The following is a 27,850-nucleotide window of genomic DNA, read 5'->3' as shown; positions in this document are numbered from 1 at the left end:
TTGTCTTTGTACTCTAGGCTCTTTCAAACATATGGTTGTTGATTATAGCCATGTCAAAATGTTCTGGGAAATGGTTTGGAGGAGGCTCAAGTCTATTTTTCATATACAACATGACTTCTGCCTTTCCTTTCTATACCTTGGCAGTACAGCTGTTTGCCTGCAATCGATAGAAATGCATGCAATCTGTTTGACCTTTTAATTGCAATAGCAATCCAAACTATCACCTTCAACTGGAAAGATCTCAAGCGTCTACATTTTAAAACATGGTGGAACTCTGTGTGTAACATCCACAGAATGCAAAAAAATAATGCTACGTCCCCATTTTCACAGTTTAAGCACAAATTGAAATGTCATTTATGTCTAGCATTATCCCCTCCCCTCCTTCTGTTCATGTTAGTCCTGTGTGTCTCTGTTAAGTCTACGATACATGTCGTATACATCTATAAGTTCATTTTGAATTGCATTTTATGCATTAGGATATAGCTTGTATGTAACATCATATAAGGCTTTTATGCCATATGAATTACTTATCCTATTATATGTATGCTTTCTACTTGTTCTCGTATTTGTTGTATAAGCCGTATATGCTTACGAACCTTAACACATTGTTTTGCACCTGCTTAAATTATTTTCTTACCATGACTTCATCTCGTTATTCTTTGAAATCTGGTATGCCACCATAGAAACAAGTAATTGAAACCATTGAAACCGCTTTGGCTAACAAGCCGCTGCACAATGAATGCTATTTGCAGCGACTGACAACATACTTTCTTTGAATACGCACTTGCTGCAGTGTTGGCGGCACTCGAAACTCACTTGCAGGCGTAAATTCCAATTCAAGCAGACCTCATAATTCACTTATGCAAATCATAAGTTTACATCTTTGAAATAATCCATACCCGAGGCCACAATTTCATTGGACATCGGGTCGGGAATTTCAGACACAATAATTGAGGCAGCCTATTTGCACTGTGACTCCTTTCCTACTGGCGGGAGCAGAGCAGAATCGAGTCATGGGAATAATAGGCCAGAACTATGTACAGTGGCTGCTCAGCATAAATTACGAGAAGCCTATAACGCCTTGACGATAACAGTACAGGTTGACGATGAAGCACCAGAGTTTATGAACTCTAATAATAGTACTTGTGCGGACTCTGAAGAAGTAATGTTTGTCCATTCTAATACAGGTGACCTAATACAATTACATGACGAAATGGACAATGACATGTTGCCAAATCAGGGAATCCCTGAAACGGCGCCCTCACTGCAACCAAACTAGTTGATTCCCGTGGATAATACACCGGGTGATCATACCATACTCCAATCACCGACCAATTGGCCACTCTGTACATCAGTCATCTGCTCACTCATCATTTATTGCTCGGACTCCACGTCGTTTCAACCTTGCCTCGAGATCTACTAGTGCAAAATAAATAACTGATCAATGTAACTCCCAGTTTCCACAAACAGACTTACCTGCAGTAAATAACACACTTGTTGCAATGAAAACAGCCTTTTTGGACATTACGAGGCTTTGGATCCAAAAGTTAACCATCAAACGATTATCCTCGCACAATTAGCTAGTTACAAAGAGTCCATTGTAGCCCATGATAACGCAAATGTGCCTGCTAAATCATAGGAAATCTTTAGACACTGCAGCCAAATTACTACATGCACTCAAACTGAATGTGATGTACAAGAAATCATCACACAAAATAACGGTATGAATCACATGAAAACACTTACAATATTGCATAGTCCCATAAAGCAAACCCTCCCTATAGCCGCTTTAAAATCTACGGTTGATGAGAGACGACATGGAGGCACTTTATTTTCTCATCCTCCCCCATGCATAATGAATGGACAGGAAAAAATATTGTTGCAATCTGCATTTAACATGTTTGTTAAAACTAAATCTGCATTGGAGGAGAAAAAAAAACAAATGTAGTGAAAATACTAAAAATAAAAAGAATGGGAAAAGCCCAAAAGATAACGAAAATAAAAACAAAGAGGAGGCGTTTTATTAAAGCCTTAACTACTCCATGTAAAACAGTAGAAACCAGGAAGTCCCAGGCTGCCCAAAGAAATGCAGCTGTAGACCATTTAGGCACAAGTGATGCCACCTCCGTCCATTTTGAATTATAAACCGTTGGACGACTTGATTGCATTATCTGCACAGACCCGCTTATCCGACTGCATTTCATGGCCTTTAGCGAGTTTTCAACACTTAAAGTATAGTACCTGAGGAAGTGACATCAATCGCACCATCAAAACCTGTTACTATGACAACTGAACAAATGCGCCAAGAGGAAATCGGTAGCCCAGTATAACGTACAATCAAGGAATGGCGAACAATAACCTGTATCATAGTGTGCGACATCTGCCAGTCCCTCCTTATGATCCCATACTGAAAGGGCCTTCCTCATCATTAGTCGGCCAACAAAAATTACAGACCCAGCTAACTTCATTTTTGGATATTAAAGTGATGACTCAGAAAATTCAAACACCCTCATGGAATTTAGCGAACAGGAATAGCTTGTTGCCCTTACCAGACAAACAAAAGTACAGGAATTGTCATGTCTATTAATTGAATGCAGAGATCTTCCTTACTTAAAATATGATTTTAATCGCTCAAGTATACTAAACATATGCACGGAAATCTGAAGCTTGAAAGACATGGCATCATCAGAAATTGATGCTGTTGAATTCTTGGATGACCTTGATCTCACAAAGGCTCGACTGTTTATTCGATCAGGCTTAGTATTAAACACCTTGGGGGGAGCGAGAACGTCTTTAGATGAGCTAGGTTTCATCTTGACTCAAGACCATGCCATTTAAACATTAGCAATGAACAGTGTAAATTATGAGTTTATGGTGTGGACCGGAAAAATGGCACATGTAAATACCAATTTTGCACCGAATGGCCAGAACCGGCTCCAAGATGTTCAGCCGTGGGCATAACCACTCCCAGCTCAAGAAGTAGTACAACTAGTCTCCTGGAACACGCAAGGCTTCAGACACTCCATCAACTCAAATGATAGTGACTGGGATAGGAATGACATTATTATTCTCCAGGATACTTGGCTAGTAGATAAGCCTGTATGTGATGCCTTCAACGTAATAACAATTTCAGCTATATCACGCCCTAGAGGTTGTCCTATGGCTGGTGTATTGGTAGCCACGAAAAGATCCAAGAATTTTAATGCTTACTAATGTAAGTCGCCTACTCCATACATACAAGTTGTCAAAATTGAGAAAGACATCTATACAAATGCTGTAATAAATATCTATTGGGGCAGCGCTCATCTGCTGCCTTTTTTAATTATATTGAAACAATCTTCGACAACTTGGCTCTGGAGAGGAATATAAATTGCACCTTATTTGGAGATTTAATCCCCACATGTTGCCCAATTCCGGAAACCAGAAAAATGCTGAAGTCTGATGGAGCAATCTAATGTCCAAGAGGCAATATGTGATGCTCAACGGTGCCATTCAGGGGGACATACCATCACAACACATATGGCGACAAGGGCCCCTACAGGTTACGATTGATTACATATACACTGACCAGAGTTTTATGGACATAGTAAAATTGCTAGTCATAACTCCGAGTGAGTTGAGTGATCAGTCAGTTGTGTTTAATATCATCATGGTTGTTACAGCAAGATTGAAAACCAGATGCGTCATATAGGGAGTCATTTTCTACTAACAATGGGAGAAACTGTCTAAGATGGACGGAAGCAGTTCTTGTAGAGTTTGAAAGATCTCTAGCAGCTCAGACTTCCTGCTTGTGCATTTATCAAGATAAATGCTATGTGACATACATGCAGAAATATGTACAAGTAAGAATGAGTGATCTACAGTGTGGCTATAAACATCTCCATGCATTTGATCGAACTCTAAAAGAAAGGAAAGCTGTCCTGAGGCGAAACATACGTGACTTGAAACATCTCCCCCAACCAGAAATATCATATCAATCAAAACATCTGAGATTGGTTTGTAAAAATTGGCTACGAGGAAAAGGCCTTGCAATATCAATGGGATGGAGAACAAATGTTAAAATAGATGGCAGCGAAGACATCTGCAGGAATATGGTCCTTGCTAAATGAAGTAACATATAAATCTCAACCCTCTGTTCAAATAAATGCCATCACGGAAATATCTTGGGTTGAATATTATCAGCGGGTTTATCAAACACCCCTGCCGGAATGTCAGTTAAACATCAGTGCAAGCAATCAGGATCATATAATAGCATTTAATCGAGCCGATATATTGTTTTATATATCAAAACTGAGCGCCTCCCGAGCCCCCGGACCAGATGGTCTTGATCACACCGTGATAAAGAGGAATCCACAAGCTTGGGCAACGATTCTTGACCTTATTTTCACTCAAGTTATGCGAAAGGGGTCGATCACTTCCTCATGGAGAAGATCGATAATAATCCCACTTTTCAGAAAGGGAAAGAGAACAGATCCAATTTCTTATAGACCTATAGCTTTGCTTGATTGCCCCGGTAAAATCTTTGCCCGCCTGGTGTTGCGACAATTTAACTTATGGTTAACGAATGAAAAACTGCAGAATCCATACCAAACAGGTTTTATTTCAGGGCTTGGGACTAGTGTCAATTTTTGTTAACTTTGAACATGATTATAGCCCATGAACATCAGAGAAAGCAGCCGCTATTTCTGATGCTTGTTAATCTGCTTAGAATCACATTCTGTGCATATGGTCCGACATCAAGTGGTAACCGCAGAGTATTGCATCTTGTCTTTCGAGGATCGAAAGGGGACGTCGGCATAGGCGTGTCTGTAACACTATCCCTACCGTGACGTGTAGTGTACCGAAAATCCCTCACGCGCCGAGGTCCCTTAGATTGTTTTTTTCCGCCCAGATTACTGGTCGCCCTAATGCAGAGCTCTTACATAGAGATAGCGTTATTGTCATTATCGACTTTGTCGTTATTCCTGTTAAGTCACTTCGACTGTTGAATCCTGTGAAACAACGCAGAAGACTGCTGCAGGCTTTCAACGCCTGTTGATCCTGGCGGCGCTGCCATCCACGTGGCTGGGCCTTCTGGCCGGCCTACACAGTAGGGATAGGGGTCGGGGTGGACATATCCTTTACAAGTATGCCTTTCCTCTTTCACCCTCTCTGCTCCCTGGGTTTTGTCATCGCTCGAATTGTCTTTCGCTATGGAAAAGACACAATTTAGATTTTGTCCCTCGTGCAGGGCCAAATATCCTTGGAAGGACGAGCACGCTCGGTGCAACAATTGTCTGCCCCTCGACCACAACAAAGCGAGTTGCGCGGCCTGTAGACTCCTGCGCCCTAAGACGCTTAAGGAGCGCCGCTTAAAGTGGTGGGTGGCCTACGATATGTCGCAGACCAAATGTTCTCCCCCCCCCCCCCCCCCCCCCCCCGGAACTAGCGATGACCAGGCCTCCATGTCAGAAGCCATTGACTTAACTGCGGACTGCTCTTGGTCCGCGATGCCCGTCCCCGACACCACCAGGCCTGACGCGAGTCACGCTATTGGGAAAACACCCGGCGACAGCGGCGCACACGATCATAACACTAAACACACAACCCAAGGTTCTGCTTCTGCGGCACTGTTGAAGCTTTCCAAAGCGCCAACGGAACCGTCAATCTTCGACGGGACCCTCTGATCGGCAGCCTTCCCGCAACCGCAGTAGCGGCCGGCGACTGGGCAATGCAAAGTAAAGGGCGCTAACACTAAAAGACACACAGATGTCGAGGCGCTCCAGGAGGACGCGCAGACGCTGCTTGGCCCGGGTGGCGGTAAAATTGACCGCTCAGCCCCCGGTTCATCCGATGGCGTTGAAAACAACCGCTCAGCCTGCGGTTGGCCCGGTGGTGTCGAAATCCACTGCTCAGCCTCTGGTTCAGCCGGTAGACCGCCCGGATTCTCCGACCATTGCTGATAGCATTGCATGGATTACTTCGGCAGTTAGACTGAGGTAGCGGTAGAAGGAGGCGGCGAAGCACAAAGAACGGCCGAGAGACGTGTCGAGGGACACACCACAGTGCCCCGAACCCTGCCAGGACTACGTTGAGAGCCCTGTACCTTTGTCAGGCACATTAGGGGAAAAATCTCGACCTCGCATGGAAGAAGGTCAACCCTTTCCTCCCTTGCACCCCTCTGGGTCATCCTCATGGACCAGGGAGAAATTTGAGAGATGTATGGACACATTAAGAAAATGTTGCTTTTCGGTCCGTGCCTTGCATTTCATTATTACATGAAAGAGGGATTCTATAGTTTCTGATCTCTTACAAAATCTGCAAAAGGTCTGTGGTTGCTATTTGCTTGGTTTTTGATAAAAGTTCCTGCGTCGGAAGCAGATTGAGGCGCAGTCGCAGAAATAAATCTCGAATGTCCCTATCCGGAAAAATCCTCAGATATTTCGGGAGCTGGTTGATCGGCCTCATCTCTGATCCACAATTTAGGTTCATTTGATATTGGCTCTTCAAATGCAACGTAAATATCCAATTGTTAAGCATTATTCTCTTTTTTGGCATACTGTCGGCATAAGATCAACATTTCCATCGCAATCTCTGACTTCTTAAATTGGTCTTCCATTTTACTTTTCCATTCGTTCAAAGCGTACTTGTTAATCGCTGCAGAACTCGTGCGAAGGATCTCAATGGCTGGAATTTAATCCTCACGCTGGATTTTCTGTACAAATCAAGATGTTTCCATGTTATTATGGATTGCAGTGACTGCGTTGCGATTTCATACCGAATCCGTGCCATGGGGAAGGAAGGAGGCAGCGCTAGTACTTTGCGCCAAAAGATAGCTTCCAGCTGTTGCCATATTGCCGGGTCGGGTTTCGTCATTGCCTCACCTCCATATGCTAGAATTGCTACCACTTTTTGTGTAAAAAGAAAAAAAAAACGTTACTACTGGTTTCAGCAAAAATTGCCCATATTGCTTATGGATGTAAGCACCTTGTCTGGAAAGGGCATGTGCTTTGGATTTCAGATGTTGGGCCCATTCTGCCTCAGACTCTGGTTGATCCATACGCCAAGGTATTTTACTGTTTTAACTTGCAGTAGTTTGTTGTTTTCTAGAAACCAGGTAAATTGAGCCTTTATCCGTTTCTTGGTTAGCAACATGATTTTCGTTTTTTGTGTACTGATTTTTAGTTTGTTCAACCTCATATAGCTTTAGAGTTGGTCAAGGCATATCTGCAAAACTCGTTGAGTTTTATCAAAAAACAATATCATCTGCAGCAACAGAATGGCATTTTCAGAGGGTTACGAGTTGGAATGTTCATGTAGTCGTCAAAATCTGAGGTAAAAAGGTTGAAAAGGGTAGCCGCCAAGGGGCACCCTTGTTTCAGCCCATTCCAGGTTTTGATCAGCGCAGTCACTACGCCATCTGTCGTCATGCGAATTTTAATACTGGTGTTATTGTATAATAGTCTGATGAGTTGCACAATTACACAAGGTCATTCTCAGGGTTTGAGTTTGTCCCAGAGTGCTTGTCTATTAACCATATCGCTCGCCTGAGCTGCAGAGCAGGTGAGAATACTCCGCCTGACCCCCCAGCCTAGGTGAGCCTCCATCTGGCACCAGTAGCCCCCCCCCTGCGCTCCTCACTGCCCCGGACCCTCTTCCCTGCATCCACTTCCCTGCTCCACCCTCCTCCCGCCTCCCAACCCGCCCCATCAGCCTGATTGGACCCAAGCCTCCTGGTGCCTCCAGCCCACGGCCCGCAACGCTCGCCGCCTGCACTCAGTATCCTGAGCTGCAGAGCAGGTGAGAGTACTACGCCAACCCCCAGCCTAGGTGAGCCTCCATCTTGCGCCAGAAGCCCCCCTGCGCTCCTTGTTGCCCCGGACCCCCCCTTCCCTGCATCCAGCCTCCCCCTCCCGTGACTGGTTGCCTCCGTGGCCTAACCTGTCCCCCCCCCCCCCCCCCCCCCCCCCTCCCCGGGCAGCCCACTGCCCGGCAGCCCCTGCGGCTAAGGGCCCAAAGACAAGGGCGGCTCCCACATTGGCGGTCCCAAGATGTGTCTGCAGGTGTCAGCAGGGAAGCCAATGAAGCCACCAGACACTGACAAAACTAAGTGCTGGCATGGGTGGGGGTTAGAGCAATTACTCCAGAAAGCCCCTGCCACTCGAACTTGCCTCTCAATGGCCTAGATTGCTACCGACTTACACCATGCATTACTAGAGAGATGTGTGACCACCAACCTAGACCTATTCATGGCTGGACAGCAAACGCTGCCTGCAGTATAATGTCAGACAGTACCATACCCGAGAGAACCACAAAGATTAGTCTGCGTCGCATCTAGATAGAAATGTGATTGATTGTTAGCATATGCCACACTTAGAGGGAATTCTCAAGTTTAGTTTGCGTCGCATCTAGACAGAAATGTGATTGTTAGCATATGCCACACTTAGAGGGAATTCTCAAGTTTAGTCAGCGTCGCATCTAGACAGAAATGTGATTGTTGGCATATGCCACACTTGGAGGGAATTCTCAAGTTTAGTCTCCGCCAAACCTAGACAAAAATGGGATTGTTGGCATATGCCACACTTGGATGGAATTTCAGAAATGTGATTGTTAGCATATGTGATTGTTAGCATGCGCCACACTAGAATTCTGAACCTAGCTTGCATCGCATCCAGATAGAAATGTGACTGTTAGCATGTACTGCACCTAGATGGAATCCCACAATTGCAAGGACAGGAATGCCAACTAACCAACCAACCAACTAACAGTTCTATCCCTCTGCATACACCTTCCAACCTATAACCAAACACAACCACAAGCCTAAAACACAGCAATCCGCACAAACTTCACAACAATGCAACAACAAACAAACCACACATAGACTTGCACAACAGCACATGACGACTACGGACCATAAAACACCCCAAGCACAGCCAACGGACCCACCGGGCTGAGGCTGCCAACAGCACATCACTGCTCTCTTGCACTTTTCCAGCTTCTTCCCACTAACCCACCCTCCCCACCCCTCCCCTTTTTCAGAGCCGCCAGAGCGCCAGGGGACCACTTCGGTGGTGATAATGCGCGGTACAAATGTCCTTTAACATTAACATATCAAATGCGAGTTTCAGGTATACAAAAACTGCTTATATCTGAATTTTATCTCTTATTGCCTTTTGTTTTAGCAAATGTAATAAGAATAGGTTGATGTTAGTGGGACTTTTTTGATGAATCCTGTTTCTTTTTGCCTGCCGATTATTCTTCATCTCCCAAATAGTTAGCTTTTACAAGAGGAATGGGGCAAAGATTTTCCCTAAAGGGTCTAGCAGGGCTATAGGACGATAGTTATTCGGATTCTTTCCATCACCCTGCTTAAAAATGAGCACAAGTATTGCTGTTTGTCATGTTCAAGGTATGGCATTTAATTCCACAATCAGGTCAAACAGTTGCATGCACAATTTTACCCACTTTTGGGAATTCAGTTTTGTAACCGCATTGGATATCCCTTCTGGTCCTGGTGCGCGGAACATATTAAAATTGGTAATAAGTGTCAGTGTATCCTCTTGATTGTAATCGAGTGTCCATTTGGTTGATTGTTTCTCAGATACGATATTCGATTTAGTACCTCGTGCTTTATATAGCTCCGTGAAGTAACTAATCCATGTTGATTCTGGCACATCCGGAATTAGTCTATCGCTGTTGTTGGGGCGTTGGTTAAGAATATTCCATAGATATCAGGAATTTCTATTCATTAGTGCCTCGAGCAGGTTTTCTGCATCATGTCGAAATGCCAGGGATCTATTAGATTTAGTCCAATTTTGTATATCGCTGCTTTTCATTCCTGATGAGCTCATGCTTATTTTCTTCAGGGCCCTTTATAATGGCTCTAATCTTCCTACGCAGTTCGGTTTTCTTCTATTTAATCTGCAAATTAAATCAGTGAGTATGTTTCGGTCTGCCTTTGGTCTTGAGATTTGTTTTCTGTTGAAACGGACTTAAAAGCCATTCATAATTTAGTTTGTCCCTTGCTGCGTCGGTTTCAGGAAGGCTTCCTGTTTGGTTTTTAGTCATTTGCAGTATAGTTAGTCTTGCATCGAGTTCGACTTGGGGGAGAATCAGTTTTGATCTGACTGGATTTGCCGTGGACCAAACTATGTTTAACATCCAATGATCACTCTTATTGGAGTAAATAGTGTCTGTTTTAACAAGTTTCTCCTTGATCCCTTGAGAAATATTTATGTAATGAATGATCGCTATGGACCTACACCGCGACCAAGTAGGCTGTATTTCCCCTTTCCCGTTTAGGGGGTTGGTCGTGAGAAAGTTACGGTCGTCCATTTCATTGGTCCATTGTTGAGCACTAGGAGTCGGCTTTGATTCGTCAAATTTTACACATAGTTGATCAAAGAGATGCAAATTCAGGTCGACGTATATGATGAATTCAGTCTGGTGAAATCAACCAGTGGCATTGTCGATAGCCGTAAAGACGACGTCCTATAAAGACCTGGTCATTTATTGCCACTGGATTCCAATACAAGTTCACAATTATCAGCGTCTTTTTTGCAATGGGGGCGAATTCCTGTTATCTTTCTTCGAGATCAGGGAGTGATGTCTGAAGCAGGTAATTTTGATACATGTTGATGATGCAAATTTGGAAATTATTGACACTAACTTTTATTAAGGTCAAGAGTCCTGCCGACGGACGTCCTTACGGACCTTGTATCGCTGGGTTTGAGAAGTTGAGGAAGCCTTCAAAGACTGGTTGTTGGACCAGCCATGTCTCCTAAAGACACACAATCTGGAAATGATTGAGGTTCTGGTTATTCTGCTGAAAAAGATGAATAATACCTCACAAATTCCATGAACATAAAGACTTCTCGCATGTTCGTTCAGTAGTTGATGGTTAATATTGAGAAGTATTCATCTGGGATCTCACGTCTTCTATGTATTCTGTGTCTCTACATATAAAATGCTTCATGCAATTCGGTCTTGATCTATTATCGATCTGGTGATTGCTGTACCATCCCGCACCTAAATTTCTTTTAATCATCACTAAATGATGCTGAGGCCTTTATTCCATCAGTTCTTGTGCATTGCATTGCATTCACGTTCTTGTTTCACTCTTCTAGTGAACTCGATATCTTCTGTCTGGTGTTCCTTGTACTTACTACAAAGTAATCCCAGTTGATACAGTAGATGTGTGTATCAGAATTTCTCCATTACTGATTTATCATGCAGATCAACCCATACAATATCTAAAGAGCGTTCCTCCAGAAACTAGACTAGTTTTAGATCTCGAACAATTATGAAGCTGGGGGATGGTGTGTAACAAACATATGTTGGTTCTATTTAATATCAATCCCTCATCGAATTCTGATATTTTTTTCTACCTGTAGTCTATTCCTAGCTTTCTTACTTCTTGGGTCTATACAATTGGGTAGTGTCAATTGCCTGGTATTTGATTTCTTCTCCTGTCTTTGTTGACTTGAGGTTGTAACAGGTGTATTCTCCGTTATTAAGATCTTGTTGTCGGTGGTTAAATCAATAACTTCAGATTGGTCTCTGCCTGAGCCTTCTAAATTACCATTTGACACATCTTCACAAGAGATTTCTAGATTGGCATTACCAAAGTCATCATCTGTTATGTCTTCGCAAGAAAGGTTCCTCCCGGCCGAATCTTCCGACCCATCATACTGGTCGATGATTATCAGCGAACTCACATTTGAATCGTTTCCACTCATTGCTGGTTGAGACACCTCTCTAGGTATTGGCATATTACTGAGTGGTTCCTGTTGAGCTTGAGCTTCTTGTATAGTTGCGCCTGCTCTTTGCGATATGAGGTCTACTTCTGTGTTCGCTGAAGATCTGTGTAGTCAGGATGGACTTCGACTATTCTAGGATGGCAAGTGAAGAATGTTCCACATACAACGTACCCCATTACGATAGTAGATCTCTTTTCTATTGCAAATGCAGCAGCTGCTAAAGTCAACCCTGCAGTCATGAGCTGGCCGTATGAATGTGAGAACAAGTAAAATTCCTGTGTGTAGTCTGGGGTGGACAGTACGGGTGCCGAACTAATGACTTCCTTTAAGTCATCTAACTGTTTGATCATATCCGCAGTCCACTGTAAATTAAGATCCTTTTGTTTTTTGTGCGTCCCCAAGGGCCTGCAGAAGCGGTCTCATGTATGCCGCGTAATCTCAGATCCGTGCTCGACAGTAGTTACACAGCCCCAGAAACTTATGCATTTCTTTAACTGACGCGTGTCTGGGGGGGGTGCGTACTGACTCTGCTCTATCTGGTAGTATCCTTTTACCATTTACTGATATAAACTGTCCCAGATAGAGCACCTCCTGTTGGCAGTATTGCAACTTAGCCTTGTCAACTTTGTACGCCTTGTAGGCCAGCAAATGTAAGAGTGTAATGGAATCCCTTCGGCAGTGCTGCTCACTGTCCCTGTACACTAACGGATCGTCCACGTACTGAATATTCCCTAAATCAGTGTGCAGTATTCTGTTAAATATGCTCAAGTTTTCCCTTAGGTAATCTAGTATGTTCAAACCGCATCTGGCCCTGTGTACATGCTGTGAGGTCCTGTGGAATCGAGAAGAATTCATTTTTCAAGTCCACTACAGTGAAGTGTGACTTCTTTAGGACTACTGCATAAAATTGTTGCAGGATTGGTGACGACTGGAAATTCTTTTTGTACCACGTCATTTAGGGGCCGCAGGTCCCCTGGATCATTCTCTAGTTGCCCCCTGTTCATTTTTTGACCGGGTATATCACTGTTACACTAAGACGTCGATGGCACAATGATCCCCATGTCCAGTAGAGCCTGTATTGTATTTCTGATACCCATCTCCGCTTCTCTTGATAATGGATATTTGTTACGCTCACCTGGTCTCTGCGGAGGCGTTGGGGCACGGTTGCAGCCCTGCCGGGGGTGAGGTCGTTCGGGTCCGACTTCGCCCTCTGCGCTTATGTGGTGACTGGTGGTAATAGGTCATGCTGCTCGGGACTGCTCCTGCGTGGAGAATAGGGGGCGTGAGTATGCCAGCTTGTGCGCCTGATCCCCTTCCAGACCCCTTCTCCCAAACCGTGGTACCCGTGGGACGCGCTGTCCCTGGAAAGCTCACCTGTTGTTTCATTTTGGTGAGCACTCCGTCCTGCTTCTAGCAGGGGCGCTTGTATGATCTGGACCGAGTTCCTTCACTGGTCCCTTGCACGTGGTAGTCCAGTCCTGCTGCGACTAAGCCATTATACTTCAGGTAAGTGTTCCTGTTTGCCTTTGTCTTTCCTTGTCTGTTTTTGTTGTATTGTAATGTTCGTTGTTTTGTATTGCTGTCCGTTCCACTTTTGATGTTTGCTCTTTTGCTTTCTTCCCTTGCAGGTGATGTTGCCGGCCCGGCAGAAGCTGTGGAGCTCGAGGTCACAGCCGGAGGGAATGAGGAACGAAGCTGCAATGGTACAGTAGCTGGTAAATTGTTAACTAGGGGGCTTGCGGGGTTCAAATGCGGCGCGGCCCTTGGACGGATGTTCTAACCTTGTCTTTCTTCTTCACAGGGTCCGAGTTGTGGATGCAGAGTTTGTTGCTGCGGCGTCGGGATCAAGATCACTGGATGTCAGGAGATGAGTCTGCAGATGAAGCGATGAAGCACTGGTTTCCTAGAGGTGAGTATGCAGGAGAACACCTGGTTTCCAATGGTAAGTAAACTGGTCCAACAGGCGGTGAGTGTGATGTTGCACGCGATTGCACAGTAACGCAAACCACCGGCCTTAAGGATGGAGCAGCTTATATATCTGAGCTTCTGAAGCCACGGCCACTAGGTTCAGCCTGCCTGCAACACCCGATGAGTCAGCACATGAGGATTTTCTCTGGAATAAAAGCTTTCAGCTCCTGGAAAGTTCTTGTAAAATAAAAGCATTCCTGCACTCAAAGTGAAAGCACTCCTGCACTGAAATAAAGTGTTACTGATCGCATCTCTATATGAGCCTGGCACCAGGACTGATGAGTCCAGCCAGGGCCCCTGTGTTTATAGGTCACAAAGGGACATATGTGAGGCAAGTGACCCATTGCCCCCATCACTAGATGGTGTGGTTTTTGTGTTCTGGGGCCTGTGGCCATGACAATATTGTTTTACCCTTGGGCAGTACTACACCTGGCTTCAGTGTTATACGCACAAGGGTCACACCTTTCAGTAGTCCTACATCGTGTGGATTTGTAGTCCACAACTGCGAAGGCACATGATGCAAGTTTGCGTTAAGAAATGGAGTTAGTTATTACTGCCATCAGGGGGCACTGCACCCTTCTATACTGTACCTTTATGTCACAGGAGACACTAATCTCTAATATTCTCTCCCCATTTTTTGTCATTGTTCTTGTTGGGGAGAGTTATCAGTTAGTGCTAAATTCCTCCCAATTTAGAGACCCCGAGCTCTTTTGCTGAACTTTGGGACTTGGTACTTTTAATTCTATGTGTTTTCTGTGTTTCTTTTGCTTTGGAGTCTGACAAACTCTGTAGGCATCATCTTTACATTGTGACCCACAGCACTTTCAGTGCAGTGGCACAGGGAAGTCTCTTAGATTTCCCAAAGGTTTAAATACCTTCTCTTGGTGAAACTACTGTTTCCAATATCAGTGAAGTGAAATTGACTTTACTTACATTTTGTTACTTTCTAGACCCAGCACACACTATCTTACCATAAGGTGCTGGAGGGGTTACTTAGTATCCCCTTTGGCTAGTTTCTCATGTAACATTTTTTATGGTACCCTTTCTACAATTAATGGCTGGTAGCAGTGGTTTACCATTGTGTGTTTTTACCGCAGGCTGCGTTCCCAGCTGTAGTAAGGCACCCATGGGTGCCCATTTTGTCAATATGGCCTCAGTCTTTTCACCATTTTTTGTTGGTCCCTTTGTTCATTTTGTCTTTGGCAGGATTTACGAGTGAAGCCCACCTCTGGCTCCAGTATGTCTTGGAGGAGAAGGAAGTGAGGGAGGTGCCGAAACTCCCTGTGCTTAATCCCCTTGGTTACAGGCATGCACCCAGAGGTGATTGGCAGGCTGGCTGTCCGACAAAGACAGACACCCTGCTGTGTGATTGACATTTAGGCTGGAATGAATGGGAGAAACTGGCATAAAAGGTGAGGTTTTTTGGCTTGGAAAGCCAAGTCAACGACTGGACAAAGGAATCCGAACTTGGAAGAGACGCCTGCTGCAACTCCTGGATCGTTGGTTTGCCTGGTGAAGCTCTGCTGCTGTGCTGAAGCACCAAATTTGTTTCAACGAGAGATGCCCTGCAAGGACGACTTCTCCACTTGGGTTGGTGGGACCAATCGACCCCAAAGTGAACTCGTTGGGACATCCTTTTGAAGCTGGATGTACTTCTGCTGCTGGAACCGAAGTGCCAGGGAGAGGAACACCAGATCGAGTGCATCACTTTTAAGTCGGACCCGAGAGCCAGGATGATCCTCTGGACTTACCTGAAGCAGGACTGACCAAGCTTGAGCCACCTCAAGAGTGCTGGACCCCAGATGCGAGGAAAGTTAGAATAACCGCGGTGTTGCTATTTGCTGTAGATGCGAGGAGCTGAAACCGCAAAGTGCTTGCTGAATTGAAGTTTGACCTTTGCTGCTGCCAAACTTCCCATTGTGTTGCAGGAGTCCCCAGACGTCCTCCCCCCTTGTCCCTATGACTGAGGCCCAGGAACAGGATATGCCTAGCCACACAGGAACAGAAGCTAGCTGGAACCATTTCTTCTAAGCACAGGTACTGTAAACCTAAGAGGAGACTTGTTTTGGTTGCCATTGCAGAGTTCCTTGCAGCTTTGTCCCTCACAAGCCTCCCAGCTTGTGGCTGTTCAAGTGAATCTAATTTCTACCAACATTTCTAAAAACATTGTGTAAAATTTCTACTCGCCTGCAAAGAAGATTTTGAGCTCCCCTAGACTTTGTTCAACTAACATTGACTGTCCTAGGTCCCTGAGAGACTCTTCTACCTCTGACCGTGTGCTTTTGCATTTCCCCCAGAAAAGGGTTCTTTTACTTTGCATTGGAGGGTTTTAAAAGTACTTACCAGTTTATGAATTATTTGTTAACCTTTGTTTTGTTCCCCTCACTTAGCCTTTACACTAAACTCAATATTGCTCTAAATGTACCTGTGATATATCAATATCCACTGTCCTAGCTATTTAAGTCACCTGAGTGTGTAGGAGGTGTCTGTGTGCCATCCCCAATGGGTATTATCTGATTTTGAGAAACAGAGTGTGTTTTAAAGTGTACTTTAAGTGTTACATGTTTTTGCTCACTTCTGAAGAAGGCTTATATAACTGACTGTTAAATTAATAATTGTTTAATCAAGAAACCTTGAGTGTAAGTGTATTTTTGAATAACTGTTACTGTGAAACTCTGTGTTACAACCCTACTGCTCACATTGACCCCGCTTGAGATAAGCCTGACTTCTCAGCCACACTACCAACCTGTGTAGTACAGACTTATACCAAAGGTTTGGTTCCTATTGCCAGGAAGTCAAGGGTGCTGTAGTCTTCCAAAGGATACTTCACACAATCTTGCCTAACCGTTCTCAAACAGCTTGTCATCCGTCACTTCCATTAACTGTACAGTTGGATCTTTACAGAGCACTGTGCGCCATTCACACACGTCCTCGTCTATTCCTGTTACGACAACCCTTTTATCAGAGACCAACATTCCCTGTAAATCCAATATTGTTCCCACCACCACCACGTCAGATGACGCAACTGGACGAAAGATTAAATCTGTGGGCACTCATCAACATTACTTAGCAATCTGAGGCACTACCTCCAAGAGCAGAGTTATACCATAAATGACCATATCAGGGTCCACGGGGATCCCGCGTACCACCTCTTCCCTTGTCATTGTATGTATTACCAGCCTTACCCTCACTGCGCATATCCCAGGGGTGGAGCAAACTATACCACGATCTGTCAATGCTATTTGTTTAAAAATAATTTTATTCAAACCACAAATAACATACCAAACTCAACTTACAGTGGGTACATAACTTCCTCATAAATACACATACATTGTTACATTTTCGCCCACTGTATTTCCCGTACCTCCACCCTCCCGAGCCTACTTTCTCCCATTGTTAGTCTCCACCTCTTGTGGTGGGGAGTCCTCTTCCGCCACACTTATTGAGTCATCATCGCTTGTTCCCCTCTACACGCTTCCTGCCATGCCACTGTTTCTGCCTCCGCCCACTTCTGCAAGTCCTCCACCACGTCTCCACTTTGGGCTTGTGACACACTTTCCATCCCATCGCAATCCTTCTCTTCGCCAGAACATACGCCAGATCTTTCAATTTGCTTACATTTTAAGCTTCCGTGATCTGGGGAACCCTCCCAACAAATAAGCCCACAAAGTATCCACCTTCATACAGATTCCCTTGTCTTCCATTTTCTGTGCTGTCTCTCCAATATTTCTCAGTGGGCATGCCCAGAACGTATGTACCATTCCTGCATTTTCCTCATTACATTTGGGGGACACTTGGCTTCCGGCGTTCTTAAATTTGGCTATCTTTAGTGGCGTCAGGTATGCTCTGTGAATTATATACAACTGTATCTGTTGCAGCCTAGCATTTCTCAATACTTTTTTACGATACCCTTGAGCCCTTTCCCACATCCCGTCACGCATCAGGTCCCCTACTTCTTCCTCCCAGTCCAGTCTAAGTTGCACCACTTCCTTGCCCACTTGAGTCATCATCATCTCATATACTCTAGACGTTTCATGCCCCCCTTCCGCTATAGCATATATCGTATCTAGTGCGGTGTCCGGTTCCTCTGCTAGTTCCACCTCGGACCAGGTATCTTTGATTCATTGTACCATCCCATGATACGCAATATATTGCCAAGCACTCAACCCAGTTTGTTCCACCAGCTGCTCAAATTCCAATATTTTCCCTTCTTACCACACATCCCCCAACGTTGCTATTCCTACCGGTTCCCAATACTTCCTAATCATTAACCTTAGTTGCTTCTCTGTTCCCATCATTGTAACCAATGGGATTTGCGAAGAGCACCAGGCCAGCTTGTCCATCAACCGGCACGCCCTCTGCCACATCCCCCACCCAATGCCCAGCATCCCCGGACGACCTCTCAGCTCCCGCTTGGGTAACCATATCATTTCTCTTAGAAAATATGGGGTGCAATCTCTTTGATGCAGCCTATGCTCTAAGGTAGGCTGCGCAGAGAGCCATTTGGCTACATGTTGCAATTGGCTCGCTACATAATATACTTCCCAGTTCGGTAATTTAATGCCCCCTTTCTCATGCGGATTTTGGAGTTTCCACAGGGCTACCCTGTTCCTCATCCCGTGCCATAGGAATTCCCTGCATATGCTGTCCAACCTAATAAAGAATTGCCAGGGTATGGAGTATGGGATGTTCGCAAAGCAATGCAACAGTCCACCATCTTAAGCATCGCCCCTCGCCCCATCATTGCCAAGGGGAGTTTCGCCCAGAACTTCATGCTGTTTTCCAGTTTCTGAACCGTTCTTTCTGTACTAAGCTTATGTTTGGCTTCTACTGTATGGTATATGTCTATCCCAAGATATCTAAAGGTTGTGGCCTCCCACGGCATCTGTAGTACCGGCAAATTCTCCACCAAGAGCCCCCTATATCTGCCCAGCGGGAACACACAGGATTTACTGGGGTTCACAGCAATACTTGAAAGTTCTGCAAACCTCTCCACCACTTCTAACTCATTGTAACGCTCACCTGATTCCCGTAGAGGCGCCGGTCTTGACTGGGCGTATACCGTATCTTCACAGGTGATGTGTAACACACGGCTGGCTCTTTGGGCTGGACCTCTGTGCACTGTATGTCTGACTCGAAGGGTAAGATGTCTGCAGATAGAAAATAATGGGATTAAGGAACTGGGTTATTGAATGTCTCTCTTCTTCTCTTTCTCTTCTCCTGTAGAACCCCAAAGGTTAACGCTCTCACCTTAGGTAAGTGAACGCCGTGCTCTCCATCTGCCTCGGGGCAGGGTGCTGTAACCAGTTTCTTCACTGGATAAGGGGAGCAGGCCTCTTGACTTCAGAGGACTTCTGTCCGGCGTTTACTGCACGAACGGTAAGTTTCAAGTAATTCTAATGTCTTTAAAGTCTTTAGTAATGATGTTTCTTGTTTTGCAGGGTTCCGGCGATGGCGGATGACGGGCTGAAGTGAGTTGAAGATGGAGCCCGTGTGATGAATAGAAGCGCCTAGAAGATCGTAAGTAAGCGCTTGTTGCCTGCTTCACGATGCGCTCTAACTGTCTTTTTATTTTGCAGGTACAAGTTCGGAGCGGCTGCAGGGTGCCGGAATACCCACTGGGTTAGATGTGGAAAGGGGTAATGGCACGTGAGTATTAAAGTTCCCCAATGTCTTTAAACGCACCTTGTTTTGTCTTTCAGATGCGGGATGCAGCGCCGAAGACCTCCGGAGCGCAGGAAGAGTAGGTAAGCCTTTGTCTTTCAGATGCCGGAATGCAGCGCGAGGCGTTGGTGACAGCCGATGGACCAGGTAAGTGAAGAGCTGTCACTGAAGACCGTAATGCTAACCTGTTCTTTCTTGTCTTTATAGGTGTTGCTGAAGACTGGATTCAGGATGGTAAGCCTTTTTCCTTAGGCCCAGGATCAGATGCAGAAGACACGATGAGCGTTCTGCTGCAGAGGATGCAGAATAACGCAAAGCAAGATTCATCCATCGGGTGTGGTTTAAATAGCCTCCTGTAGTGCTTAGGTGTCTCCTTCCACAGCCACGCCTAGGTAAGAAAAGAGTTCCTGCTTTCCAGAAGAGTTCCAGTGTTCTGAATCTAGGGAGTGGCTCCTGCCCCACCCAACAGGAAAAGTAGTTCCAAACAGAAGAGGATCAGAGGCTCAACTGGCAGGCAAGTAAGCAGCATGGTCTGCTGCAGGTAAGTCCACCCAAGCATTATGAGCCCGGCGCTTCCAGCGCTGGGACTGGGCATATTTATGAGCCTGGTGCCACTGGCGCCAGGACTGGGTCCAAAAGGTCCCAATTGGGACTGGTTGGCACTCGGAACCTGGGTTATGGATCTGCTTCCAAGGGAGTTGGGAAAACCCTGACCTTTTGGAAGCAGAGATCATGACACTCATACTGCAGATTCTCCTGTGGGTAGCGCAAATACAATAACATATCGTCTGCGTATAGTGAAATTAAATGTGATGTTTCCCCGACGACAATGCCTATTGCGTCATATTGCTGCCTTAAATTAATCGCCAGCGGCTCCAAAGCCAGAATATACAACATGGGGGACCAGGGGCATCCCTGTTTGGTTCCTCTACCAAGTTGCCACCTTTCAGAGATCACAGTTCCTGTCTTCACTCTCGCTAATGGCGCACTATATAGAAGTTCTACCCAGTGAAGATATCCTGGCCCCATACCGTAATTAGCTAAGGCCGCCTTCAGCCAGGGCCACTTGACCGAGTCAAATGCCTTGATCGCATCCAGTGATACTATCACCATTTCGCTAGTATCTCCTCCTGTATGTTCGACCACTCGATGGAGTCGCCTCAAATTGTTTGAGATATTCCTGTTTGGGACATATCCTGTTTGATCAGGGTGTATTAATTTATTGATTACCTTCTTTTGTCTGTTTGCTAGAACCGCTCTTAAAATCTTACTATCTTGGTTCAACATCGATAGGGGCCTATAGGATCCGCAGTCACTACCAGGCCTATTGGGCTTGGGGAGTGGAATAATAACGGCTTCGCGCAGTGATTCCGGTAGTCTCCCAACTTCATATGCTTCATTAAGCATTTCCAGCAGTGGGGGGAGAATCTCTGCTTTATATTATAAAATTCGCTTGGGAGTCCGTCAGTTCCCGGGGTTTTACGCGTGGGCAGCTGTCTCATCACTTCTTCTAGTTCCTCTAGGGTGATCGGGGCATCTAGCTCCTCCCTCTCCTCTACACTAATTTGGGGTAGTCTAATATCTTCCAGTATGTCTCCTATTTCCCCCCTGTAGCTCCCCGTCTCATCCCCATACAAGCGTCTATAATATTCTGCAAATTCATGATTAACCCCTCCTGCGTATCCACTATGTCGCCATTGTCTTTCACTATTCTGATTGGGGGCCTAGGAGTCTCGTTTTTGTAGAGCCACGCAAGGAGTCTTCCTGGTTTGTCACCTCCAGCATGTTGTCTTTCTATGTATTTTTTATAGTTAAGATTACATAATCGCTCCCAATATCCTGCACATTTCTGCTGCAGGCCCAGTGCCATTTCTGTATCTGCCTTAGTGTTGCTGCCCCGTTCCAATACCCTCTCCAGTTCCATTTCAGAGTCCTGCAATTCGGTCAGAATCCCATTCTGCAGTCCTTTAGACTTTGCTATGGCAATTCCCATCACTACTACTTTAAAGGCTTCCCAGAGTGTGCCCGCTGTCTTAACACTGCCAAGAATTTATCTCGAAATAACTTATTATTTCCTCTCGCATATCCTCCCTGAATACGCTATCTTTAAGCGCTTCTGCACGCAATCGCCATGTGGGTATCCTCCCCCTTGGGGGTCGGTATTGCCACACTAGCAGCAGTGGCGAGTGGTCTGAGAGGACTCTAGCTTTATATTCCGCCTGCGGTATTTCGGTCAGTAACTCCTGTGTGACAAATACATAGCCCAGTCTTGTATATAGGCCCTTTGGGGCTGCCTAGGTTGAATATTGTCTATCCTGCAGATGACGTGTTCTCCACACATCTGTCAGCCCAAAATCCGCCAGTAGTGCATGCAGTGCCTTTGCAGCCGGGGTGGGTCTAACTATTTTAGTGTCTGATCTATCTATGTTGGAGTTCAACACACAATTGAAATCTCCCCCCCCCCCCCCCCCAATATAGCTCCCCCCACGCTGCCACTGAGTTTACTATACAGGGTCCTAAAATACGCAGCTGTATCTTGGTTTGGGGCATAAGTATTAACAATGCAGATCTCTCTATTTTCCACCATCCCTTTCATGATCACCATCCTACCATCCGCCTCTACCAGCGAGCTCAGCAACTGGAACGGAACATGTGGGGCCACCCATGTGATTACCCCTTTTGCATAGGCAGAATATGTTGCTCCCACCATTGTCCCTCTCCACTTTTTTCGTATCACTTCCAGTTTATCTTGCGTTAAATGAGTTTCTTGTAACAGGGCTATATCCACTTTCTGTCTGCGCAGGTACATCATTACCTTGTTCCATTCAAGATAACTATTGAGCCCCCTGACGTTCCAAGTGACTATCTTAAGGTCTTCCATGGTTCGTCTCGTGTTCCGTGAGGTGTAGGCTCAACCCATAACACTTCCCCCCCCCCCCCCACCCACCCCCACCCCCCACCCCCCCACCCCCCACCCCAACAATTGCCCAGCTCCATCCCTGGATCTCAGGCTCCCCCGCGTTTGGGCCTACCCTGGTACCCCGGGCAAGACCCCAGCAGGGTGTCACCGCACTATCGGCGACCTAACTAAACTCTAAATGGTGGATGTAAAGGTTGGTCCTGCAAAGCTCCTTGACAAAGTCATGATCGGAATATTCGCGGATCATGTGTTTTCCCCAGCCTGATCACACCATTTAGCAAGCTGCTTCAGTGATTATAATCAAGTCCCATAGTCTTAAGTTCTGACACCCCCCGGTGCCCCTCTCGCTCATTACTTATCCGCATCACCTCCTTCTCCCGTCCGAAAGTCCGACTCCTGGAGGCAACCCTGTGTGTCGAGTCATCCCATAGCTTCTTCCGGAGTTTCAAAAAACAAAGTTCTGTGCTTGTGAAAAACTTTTAGCTTGGCCGGGTACAGCAACATGTACTTATGCCCCGCTTCTCGCAATCTTCTCTTGACTGCCCCAAAGTTCATTATGCTCTGCTGCACCATCAGGGTATAATCCGAGTAAGCCGTTATGTTTGCCGACCCTCTTTGTATTGTCCCACCTTTGCGAAAGTGTTCCAGGATCCTTTCTCGATCCCTGTAGTTAAGTATCTTGGCGATCACTGGACTAGGTGGGCTCCCTGGCGGTGGTTTTCTCGTTAGGGCCCTATGCGCCTTTTCCACCACAAACCCCTGAGATAGCACTCCTCCAGTGATTCCCTGTAACAACATTGTTTCAATGAACTCCGTGGGGTTATGGCCTTCTGTTCCTTCCGGCAGTCCAACAATACGGATATTATTCCTCCGGGCTCTTCCTTCCGCCTCCTCCGCTCTACTCTCCAGATTACCCACTCGCTGTACCAGAGCGTGAAGCTCCGACCGGTGGGAAGCACAGTCCGCCGTGTTCGGACCCATCTCCTTCTCGAGGTTCTCCGTGCGCTCCGCCAGAGACCTAACGTATTGCCGTAGTAGATTCACGTCCTCTTGCACTGCCCCAACCTGGAGCTCCATCGCTGTTTTTAGTTCTGTCACCACCAGTTCAAGCTTGGTCTCCCAAGCCACCTTCAGATCGGCGATCGCATCAAGGACCTCCTGGTTCGTGCCCATGGTGGCACTGCTCCCAACTTGGGCTCTGTCTTTGCTCCTGGCTCCCTCTGGGCTGGGCGGCGTCTTGGTGTATTCGTCTAATGTGGGTTGCTTACCCTTCAGTCTTGGGGGTTTATTAGACATAGCGCTGTGTCTGTGAGTCATAGGTCAGCCCCTTCACCCGTGGTCTTAAGTCCCAGCAAGGGTGGGTTCTTGCTATCCCCCAAGGGCCGATGGTACCTGCTTGATCCCTTGACCATCCGCGCTCCGCTCCCAGGGCACTTCACCAGCGTCTCTCCCCTATGCCTCACTGGGAGTATTGTCACTGCTGTACCTAGCCGTTGGGGAGCCGCTCATCGCCTTAATAGTGCACACGGGCCCTCTCGATCGGTATGCCTCCTCCGTTCGTCAAGGTCCTCGGCTGTGCAGGTCGGGGACCCTCTTTCACTGCAGCCGCCCGAATTAGGCAATGTAATAATTATTTCGTACCGCTAGCGACCCACCTCTGCTGTTGTCGAACAGAGACAGCTCATCCATCACAGGGGAGCGCCCCTTGGAATCTTTGTTCTCTGCCGCGGCCATTTTGAGGTCCCTTTCGCGGCCGGCCTCTCAGTGCAAAGTATCAATCCGACTGTTCCTCCGCTATAAACGTGCAGCCACCCTGCTCATGCTCTGCTCTGTGCCTTCCCACGCCTGTACATACTTTTTTGGGCTGCTGCTGATCAAAAAAATATGCGTTTCTTGGTCGGATCAAGTAGTCAGATCATGGAGCTCACAGGGTTCCCAGCCTATTCCATGGCTGCCAAGCCACGCCCCCCCCTGTCAATGATATTGTCATATTTAGTTTGCTGAGCATATCCCTGCCCAGTAAATGAACAGGGCAACTTTTGGAATATAGTAAGGGAGACCGTACCACCTTCCCTTCCACCTTTTACATCCAGCTCCTGAATGTATGGGACCTTGGAAATAGCCCCAGAGAATCCCTGCGTGTCAAGATATTTGCCCGATGATGGAAAATGTCCCTCCATGATAAATGATTTTGTTGCACCTGAGTCTACCATAACTATGAACTGCTTGTTTCCCATCTACGCCACCACCAAAGGTTCCTCTTCAGGGTGGATGGTCTTTGACCAGACCGGACACGCGAGTGCTCTCTGTGGGCTATCCTAATCGGGGTATGTGTTTGTTCCAGGGAACAAGAGGGGGTTAACCCCCCATCATTGTTGCTCCTCCAGAGGGGACGGTTGTGCCGCCTGATACCCTATTGACCGGGTCCACACCGCCCTGGTGTTTCTGCGGCGGGTGCCGTACTTGTTTATCAGATACCTAAGGCTACTGGTTGTATGCCTGGGCTTGCCCATGTAGATATCCTTGATTTTGGTATCCTTGGCCCTGTTGAGGAAAACCTAGTCCATGGGGCCCTTTGCCCTACTGCGGCGACCCACAAATGAATACCCCATTGCAGACCTGCTCCTGCATTCCATTATAAAATGCCCCCACCTGAGACGATTCCCACATTGTGATGGTCCAAACCCATCCCCCTCCTCTTGCTCCTTGGAAGTCCACTCTTCCTTGCTGCACTCCTCCTTGCTGCCACTGTGGGCCTGGATACTGTTGCCCCCCCCGCCCCACTGTCCTTGTCCTCCTTCAGCCCAGAGCGCAGCAGTAGTGGCGCTCACGACCGGCTGGGTGCTCTCTGTCCCCTCCACCTGTACTGGCGTCGAAACCAGTATCTGGGCAACAGTACCGTTGCCAGTTTTTTTTTTTTTTTTTTTGTACCAATTTTGCTTCCTCCTTTTGGTGTCTTTGGGCTGTTTTCCTTTCCTGCTCCTTGATTCTTTTTCAATGGTGCACTATTCTACTCTGTATCTCTGGCCACCCTTTTGTTTCGATACCCACACCTCCTTCGGAAAGCCCCTCTTTACAATAAAATAGAAAAATGGTATTGAAAGATCCCACAGTCCTCCCGTTTCAGCTCTCCACATCTCTTGTAATTTGAGAATAAATTTAGCTGGGTCCTCATCGCCCCCTTGTGCACTGCATCAGGGACTGTAGATCAGGGGTGTCTGGAAAAGCCCTTTGTAGCGCATCACACCTGTGCTCTAATTATGTTGCTCCATTGTGTGCATCGTCCCCAAGGGTTATTCCAGGAAACCCAGCTTTTATCCACATATCCCCGGCCTGGTCCCCAATTATAGCAACCATCAAACTCCTGATGTCCCTTATTGCCAGGGGCACCCCTGCAGTTTGCTTTTCAAACTCCTATATCCACTTACTCGCCTCAGTCCACCGAAATCTACTACTTGTATATTCTGCACCCTACATATTTTGTATTTCATGCATCAATTGTTATCATTTGCTATTATGTAATCCTTGTAAGCCTTGCATAACTTTTGCTGCGCCCTGCTACCTCTGGGTCTGGTGTGCATAAGAAATTCAATAAACAAACAGTTGTGCACTGCGGGAGAGCCTTAATCAAATTGTTTTTATCCATCTGGGGCCAGGGCAAGTACTGTGTCCTCCCTGCCCCCTTATGTATGAGAGGCATCTGCATCTTTGCCCCACTTCCTACACCCCTCTCCTTGAACATATACGCTATTGGTGGTCCTCCCCCATGCTAGCGATGTCTATCTCTTACTGACCCTGCCAAGCCCTGCTAATGCGCAGCGCATGCTGCCGCTGCTTGCGACAAAAAAGAAAAGGAACCCCCACCCTTTTCTACCCCCCTTCCTTGTGCGCACTCTCCACAAAACCATTCAATGCCACACCACGCTGTGACAGTTACCGCCCCTCCTAGCGCCTGATCTTCATCCAATAAAACACAAATACATCAACTAACATAACAAGCTAAAATAACAATAACTACTTGTTCCAGGCCTACTACTTATGAGACCACTATTTTATTTCCGTGTTCCTCCTTTAAGTAATTTATTTTATTGTGGTACCACCTTCCCCTCCCCTTCCGAGGAGGGGCTCCCTGCCTTACCTTATAATACCTTACCGAAATAATCTCTTTACAATACAAACAACAATAAGAAGTAACACAAACCACACCCACGTCACATTAACAACCTCGCTTTCCACGGTTTCACACCTCTCACTTCCCCATACATCAGTCCCCTACTTGTTATCGCTTACAAGATTCTACTCACATGTGCGTGCTCACCCAAACTCCTGCGTCACGGAGTTCCAACACCGGCCTGAAATCTCCCCGGAGCCACGCCCTGCTTAAAGAGCAGAGAGGACTTCTCGTAAAATGGCTCCTGCTAAACCACTCTGAGCACGTGTTTTTTGGGGACCTGGCGGTCGGTCCCCTAGTATTTGGTCGGTATAGGTGGGCACGGCTCCTTCTGGAGAAGCGACCGGAAGCCTCTGCAAATACGGGGGGCACTGGAATCGCGTCGGGGTCACCAATTGAAGGCAAGTCCCTGAACTCTCACTTCAGAGAGAATACAACCCTCAAGGGAAGAAAGGCCCAAGTCGATCTTGTAAGGATAACCAGTTTTAATCTCATACACAGATGTGCGCAACAGCAAAGAACTCTGCTGCTAAGAACGTTCTGCTGAAAAGTAGTGTAAGCAGAATATTATAAAGAAAAACATTGTCATTCATGACGTTAACCTATACTGTAATAACCCGCGCGGCTGGTTTGTGTGTGCCTATACAGGATCCTCCTGCTCCATAAGAGATGCCAGGTCATTGGTTCCAGTCCGTCCGTCTTCCATCACGTGGGGGCTGCAGTGATGAATGTCTTCTCACGTCGAAGGTCAACCACATTTACTATACACCTATCACAATGCTACTTTATCACTGTACTGTGTACCTGGCAGGCCTTAAGACCGGCACAAAGGGAGTTCTGGGGCTCTCTAACCTTCTCACAGACATTACACTCACTCCCTTCTGCGCTAGCCGGCTCCAAGGTCTCCACCCTTGTTTTGAACTATAATGTATCCCTCCCAGCACCTCGCAATACAAATCATACGATTGTCTCAACGATATGCACTGTCTGTCCCCTTTGAACATTTCATGACTTGTTACTTTGGGGTAGGTGGTCAATGGAATTCAGGGATCTTAAAGTTTAGTAAGTTATATGGGCTATAACCCGTGGTCGCCTGGTGATGGGCCCGGTGATACTTTGGTCAGTGTGAGATAACATGCACACGAGGCATCAGTCTGTGATCATGGCCACATTCCTCTTAAGGAAAAAAGCACATCTTTGCAACACTGTTAGAGCAATGAATAGGCGTTGTGGCGGTTGGGGGTGTGGGCTGTCCTCATGGGGGCTCGGGCATGGCTCGATTTCCCCCGTCTCCCAATTTGGGCCCAATGATGCTGCATCCGCTGCGCAGGCCTTGTCTTTTACCTATGATTACTAACGTTCTACGTAAAATAGCAATGTTGCTTGCGC

At 46.5% G+C, this 27,850-nt stretch overlaps 1 protein-coding gene across 2 annotated transcripts in view; it reads left to right on the top strand.

Moving 5' to 3' along the window:
• ZBTB40 (zinc finger and BTB domain containing 40) overlaps nucleotides 1–27,850 on the top strand; it is a 948,694-nt gene that overhangs the window by 193,043 nt on the left and 727,801 nt on the right. The window lies entirely within an intron of this gene.

The sequence above is a fragment of the Ambystoma mexicanum genome, chromosome 8 (assembly GCF_040938575.1).
Source record: "Ambystoma mexicanum isolate Mex_15411 chromosome 8, UKY_AmexF1_1, whole genome shotgun sequence".
NCBI classification, from domain to species: Eukaryota; Metazoa; Chordata; class Amphibia; order Caudata; family Ambystomatidae; genus Ambystoma; species Ambystoma mexicanum.
This window is presented reverse-complemented; position numbering and strand designations above follow the sequence as displayed.